Source organism: Nicotiana sylvestris, chromosome 12 (genome assembly GCF_000393655.2).
Source record: "Nicotiana sylvestris chromosome 12, ASM39365v2, whole genome shotgun sequence".
Lineage (NCBI taxonomy): Eukaryota > Viridiplantae > Streptophyta > Magnoliopsida > Solanales > Solanaceae > Nicotiana > Nicotiana sylvestris.
In genome coordinates, this window is record NC_091068.1 from 82,521,663 (window position 1) to 82,528,801 (window position 7,139).

The 7,139-nt window shown below is 33.7% G+C and overlaps 1 pseudogene; it reads right to left on the reverse strand.

Annotated features, from left to right (window-relative positions):
• Positions 1–4,219: 4,219 nt before the first annotated feature.
• On the reverse strand, positions 4,220–6,804 carry LOC104211154 (peroxidase A2-like; annotated as a pseudogene).
• Positions 6,805–7,139: the final 335 nt, after the last annotated feature.

A 7,139-nucleotide genomic window follows, 5' to 3' on the forward strand; every position in this document is an offset into this window, starting at 1 on the left:
TGATATATGTCTTTTGGGAAGACAAACTAGATTACTTTTCAGAGTGAGTCAAATTTAAATAAAAAGGATATTTTTCCTATTCATTTAGATACTTAGGAAACCTACAAGGTTTCCACTTATAATGGATATAAGTATTTTTTTCATTATTGTAGATGATTTTAGTAGCGCAGCATGGACATACTTGTTGGCTATTAAAAGTAATGTTTTTAGTGTCAACAATATTTTTTAAGAATGATTGAGAGACAATTTAATATGAAAGGTATAATAATTAGATCAGATGATGCATTGGAATTGGGGAAAGGATATGCCAGTTCAGAATTTTTATCATCTCAAGGAATTTTATATCAAAATAGGGTGTTGTCACCGCTCAACATAATGGGGTGGTTGAAAGGAAAAATGGGCATTTATTAAATATAATAAGGGGATGTTCCAATCTAAAGTTCCTACCAGTTATTAGGGTGAATGTGTGCTGACAACTACATACCTAATTAACAGAATTCCTTCTAGGGCTTTTAAAGGAAAGTCGCCATATCAAGTGATTTTTAGAGAACTTCCTAAGTATGCACACTTGAGAAGTTTTGGGTACCTAGGCTACGCATTCACTTTGGCACAAAACAAGAAAAGGTTTGAGCTAAGGGCTAAGGAATGTGTAGTTCTAGGGTATCCTCAAGGAGGGAAGAAGTATAAACTCTTGGAACTAGACACTAAAAAGATCATAGTGTCTAGAAATGTGCATTTTCATGAAGCTACTTTTCCTTTTGCCAACCATGTGGAGAAACCTCAATCTCTCTTTCCTAGTTCACTTGATACAATTCAACCTAATGATCAGAATCTCACTCTACCATCCTCGCCCAATCACACCACTAGCCCTTAGAACAGTCCTATCCCTAGTCCAGCAAAGCAGTCTTTCACCCATTCAGAACTGCCCAATTATCTCTCATCATAATTAGAACAATCCAGTTCCTTTTTCATATCCTACTAGTTAGAAAATCAGAAGGAGTAAGTAAGATGCCTGAATATCTAAAAGATTATGTTTTTAACATTTATCTCACAGATGTTTATTCAACTAGTCTTGGGCAACCTATACGACTTTTCATTTTGTCTTTTGATGCACTCTCACTTCACAACCAACAATGGTTAAATTTCATTATAAATGCAACTGAACCTATTAGTTTCACCCCAAGCTTCACTTCATCTAGGCTGGAAGAAAGCCATGGAATCAGAGATGAAAGCTTTACAAGCAAACCAAACCTAGAAAGTGATAGATTTACCACCAAGTAAAAAAGCTTTACGTGGTAAGTGTGTTTACAAGGTAAAGCATAATACAGATGAATCAGTTGATAGACTAAAGGCAAGATTAATAATAAGGAGTGATATTCATAGAGAAGGCATTGAGTACAATGAGACCTTCTCCTAGTGGTCAAAATGACCGCAATTAGATGCTTACTAGCTATTGCAGTCAAGAAGGATTGGCTTATCTCTCAGTTAGATGTTAACGATGCTTTTTTGTATTGGGATCTACAGAAAAAGTTCCATATGAAGTTCTATGCAGTCTTGCGCCCTCATAATCCTAATCTTTTGTACATATCAAAGAGGAATTTGTATGGTTTGAAGCAAGCCTCCGAGAAATAGTATGTCAGGCTTGTTGGTTCTTTAAGTTACGAAGGTTATTGTTCTTCACTAAATGATTACTCTTTATTCCTCAAAAAAATATGTGACCTTATAACTATTATGGCAGTATATGTGGATCATATTTTTATAACAGAAAATCATCCTAAAGAACTCACAGAGTTGAAGGGCTTTCTATATGCAAAATTTTGCATTAAGGATCTTAGAGGATTACACTATTTTTTTTAGGAATGTAAATATTGAGTTAAAAACATGTGATTATTCTGAGTTAAAGAAAATTTACCTTAGACTTACTTATAGAGTTCGATTGCAGTCATTTGACTTCAGCTTCCTCAACTCTTGATCCTTGTTCGAAATTGTCTATTAATTCAGGTACACTGCTTGTTGATCCCATCATATGGAGATGACTTATTGGAAAACTCAATTACCTCACACATACAGGGTCTGACCTTTCTTTTGTTGTCCTGATTTTGAACCGATACATGCAGAGTCGTTGTGTGAGTCATTTTTCTGTTGGTCTTTGAGTATTGAGTTATTTACGAACAGTTCCAGAATATGAATTATTCTTAAATGCAGCCCCTTCGTTTTTACTGGTTGCTTATTGCGATTATGACAGGACATAATGTCTATATTCTCGATGATCAGTGAGTGTATTTTCATCAGTTTGGGGGGGGGTCACCCATCTTGTGAAAGTTCAAAAAATGACCCTATATTTCTCTTTCGTCGGCAGAAGCTGAGTATAGATCTATGCGGAAGGTTACTACTGAGCTGACTTGGTTGGCTAGCCAGGTGGCTATTAATATCTCTTGTAACCCTATTTTTCATGAATGCACAAAATATGTCAAATTAGACTACAACTTTGTGCGACAACAATTGCTATCAGGGCTAATTTCACTTCCCTGCGGCCCTTCAGTATTACAATTTGCGAATATTTTAACCAAACCTTTGGCTGGGCCATCTCACATATCCATCATTTGCAAGTTGTGTGTCACTTCTTTCCCCTCCAACTTGAGGTGTGTTTGGGGGGAGGTGTATAGAATCACAATGTTTTTTCGATTCTCATGGTGGATTTGACAAAGGAGACAAAGTTGTGGAGGCTATGGATTCCCACAGAGAAGGGTTGAAGAAGAAAGCTTCATGTGCATCGGATCAGAAGGGTAAAGTAATGTCCAAATATTTGGACCCTATATCTCTTGGTCAAACTCAGTCTTCTCAGATAAAGACTGAAATACGTAGAGCAATCGTGATGATAAATGATTTTTACGATGGTTGAATTATGACCGTCCAGATATAACATAGGCCAGCTGTGTTGAAGGAATATTCTAGAAGTTGCCTGCATGTGAGAATTTCTTGCCACGTAGGAAGAATATTACTCCCTCTGTTTTAATTTTTGTAAACCTATTTGATTGGGTACGAAATTTAAGAAAAGAGATAAGACTTTTAAACTTATGGTGTAAAAGAAGGCACATAAATTTTGTGTGGATATAAATTATTGCATAAAGGTAAATTGTTCTCAAATAAGGAAAAGGGTCATTTTTTTGGCACCAAGTAAAAAAGAAATAGGTTCACATAAATCGAAACGGAGGGAGTAGTTAGTTATATTTGTTATATTGTAGTGAATAGAAATAGGACAATTGTAACTATAGTAGTTTCTTTTCTTATTTCTTTTACAACATATACTTGTATAAAGCCAACGGCACGGTATAGAATCAATACAACGAGAAAGAAAACTTTCTGAAATTCCATTCTCTAAATTCAATAGGGCCCCTTTCTCTACGTGCATTTTTTTAAGCAAATATACCGCTAAGTTGGTTGGTTAGTGGTGTTTTTTATTAATAATAATCAAATGAAAAATACAAAATGTCTCTAGGGGTCTTACAAAATGAAGAAAATTAACGAAGGAGTGTATATCAAACCGATTACCATCTCTGTGCATTTGCTTTACACAACACGTCTTTTTTTATTTTATTTTATTTTTTTTTTTCTTTACACAATTTGCTACATGGGTTTTCTCTTTGTTTTAATGTCGTCCAATTTAAAAATACGGTGAAAATCATTTTCTGAGTTTGACCCCAAATTTGTTTAAAAATTTGTATATTTTTTCTACATATTTGAATTAAAATCATGATCCAAATTTCTAATTCTCACTTTGAAAAATAAAGTTATTATTAGATCGGAAAAGTAATAAAAGAAAAGGGGTTGTGGTGAGGCTGAATCTAATGAGCTTAAAGTATTTTAATTAAAATATTAGTTTTCCTAGTTTCTTTGTCCTTTCCATAAGTCATCTTAACCAAATGTTAAATATTTTGGCCATAGAGATAGGATTGATTGTACAAGTGTTATGCTAAATGTATCATATCCCACTAACTATACAATATTAAAATATATCTAATCACCATTTACTATGTGTTAGACTAGTGTTCGTTCATATCCAGCAATTATACGTTTAATTAATTTAAGTTACACACATCGTGTAATTCAACCTATGTTAGTAACCGGCTATTTGTATAGTTTTATTAGAGCACTTCGGTACATGAAAATTGCGGAATGAATCTCCTTATATAGTTGAAATAATCTAAACAAAGCTTGCTTTAATTGACTCTCTTACAATCTGATCTAATTTCTCCATTGGTCCCTGTTAATGGACTAATATTTCCCATATTAATCATTGACTGCACAAAGCTCTGAAAGAAGGCATTTTGGCTACTGCTAAATGTGTTAACAATGGAAACTGTTGCTGCACCAGCTGTTGAAAATAACTCTTGATCTGACTGCAGAAGACCTTGTTTATTCTGCAAATTAGCAAAATAATTGTTGTCGAATTTATCTGGAGTCGTAAGATCAAGATTAGCCAAGGCAGCTGCACTTCCATTTTGAGGGCATATTTGCCTTATATTGGCTAAATAAGTAGTGTTTAAGGTGGAATCGAGATTTCCAGTGCCATTGAAATTGTAAAGCCTGCCACTGAATACGCGACATTGTGCACGTCCAAATGTGTGAGCACCTAATTAATGGAGAAAAAAATATTGTTAACAATTTTTGCATATGTATATGACCAGCGCCGGCTGGAGCCTAATGCCACTACAAAGACAATGGCCTTAGGCCCCGGAATACTTAGGGCCCCAAAAATTATAAACAATATGTATAATATAACAACAACAACAATAACATACTCAGTATTATCTCACACTGTGAGGTCTGAGAAGGGTAATGTGTACGCAGACCTTGATAAGTAACTACTAAAATTTGTTCTTAGCATTGAATGACTCTTGAAGCATAGTAGTTATTACAGTATTATTTATTTCAACTTATCGTTAGAATTAAAAGTGTTAAGAGAAACAGTATAAGTAGAAGAATACTCTAATTGACAAATTCAATCAGATAAAAAGTATTAATTCAATTACCGTTAACAATTTTTATATCAGTTGTCTCGGTTGAAAAAATATTCAAAACTAAATCAATAAAGTTCAGCATGATAACACAAGAGATTAAACAAATTGAACATTACCAATAATTAAAACTGACTATAATTTCTTTATATATTGATAAATTATAAGAGTAAAAAAAATAAGTAAAAAAATTTAAGGCCTCATTTTTTTTGTTTTCGCCTTAGACCCCATATTATTTCGAGCCCCCCTCTATATGACTAGTGAGAGAATCAGGAATTAATTCAAGCAAGAGGATTTTAGAAAGGGATATTGATACAAAACGAGAAATTTGAACCTATGCCTAGAGTATTTTTGAACCTCCTTTGCCGCTATATATAAGGGGGAAAAGTTCATTGTTGGCCTATTTATCGCAGTATGATTTGTCAATGAACGGGATTTAATTGAAGTCCTTGTATCCACACGTAGCTTTGCCCATGTCTATTTCATAGAGCGGATGATTTATATAGTCAACCTAAATTGCTTATGATTAATTAGTTGATAGTAGTATATACTATATACTATAGGATTTAACTTATGTAGAATAATAATGTACATAATGTTTACACTATTAGTATTTTAGCCTATTGTAATAGGTAATATGTCTTACTTTCTCGTTTTAGGTAACCTTAGTTTAAATTTTTTAGTATATACATATATGGTATGTATTTCATTGACGCATTTATAGGTAGTAGCAAGGTAGAACAGTATTTACCGGATAAGGCGAGTAGATCAGTAGGGTTAAGGCCAACAATAGAAAACTTTGCAGTAATGTTGTTTATGCCTTCAAAAGGAGAAGGAATAGAAGTATTAGCTAATGCTTAATTTGCTGTTCTGCTGTCTATTCTCCCTAACAATACATTCCATGAAGGCCCGCCTGCCTGCGCGCGCCCCGGCCATAAAAAAGAATTATCAGAAAAAGCTTGATTCATAATTTGGAAATATATCGCGTTTAATTTGGAAAATATTTGGTTGAAGTTGAAAATAGAGTTTTTGAAGTTAAAAATTAAAAAGAGTAGGATAAGTGAATAATCTGAGACCAGAGAAACTGAGGCTTCAGCAGCAAGAGTTAGCACAGGAGACAACACCAGGGCAAGACTTCTCACTAGCAATCTTAATATTATCAACAACATTGAAACCCCTTATGGAATTACCATTTGGAGCTGCATCTTTCTCACTTTTTATATTGGCTGTTGCATTATTATCCAACAATATTGAAGCATCACAGCCCTGATCATTCACATGCAAAAGGAAAAAACGATTAGTCGCGTCAAAACCATAAAACTAGTTCAAGATAGTACCAATAAGTAGTGAGAGATTCAGAATTTAAACATTGAGAAAATGAGTTCTAAGATGTATATACTAATACTGTATATGAGTTCACGTATTTATTCTAACTCGCAAACTCATGATTGGATCCATCACTGTCAGTAAGAAAGAACTAAAAATGGACACGAAATATTGGCAACATTACATTAACAAAACAATCATGGAAATGGAGTCGAATGAGGCTAGCGCCAATACGTGCATCAGATTGCAAAGCTAGCTGAATAACATTTCGGACAATGTTGGAAACATTTGGACATGTATATGAATAAAAATTGGCATTCAACGTCTGAGCATTTTATTTGGAGAAGCTGAAAACTACAAGCAAAATGCATACTGCTAAGGAATTTAAAGAAGACGAAGAAGAAAAAGAAGCCATTTATGTTTTATTTTCTTGTATAGCAGAGAAAGATATGAAGCTAGATAATGTTTTGCTTCTTTTCAACTGGCTCAATAGCTAGAGACCTGCGCACTCAATATATATATATAGAAAAATTATTTAACTTGGATACATTAACGGTGTTGACAACAACAACAACAATTGTACCTCAATTCCAAATAAGTTGGGGTCGACCTATTATATGAATCCTTACTGACCATGTTTTTCCCATTAAAATTCATTTCACGCCAGCATTATATATATTGACATTGTGTTTTAACATGTTTTTCACTAGTGGATTATATTGGGTTGTTGTTGTGTTTTAACATGTTACAATATGTAACATGCCTTATTTTTTAGGTTACTAAAATTTCATTTTT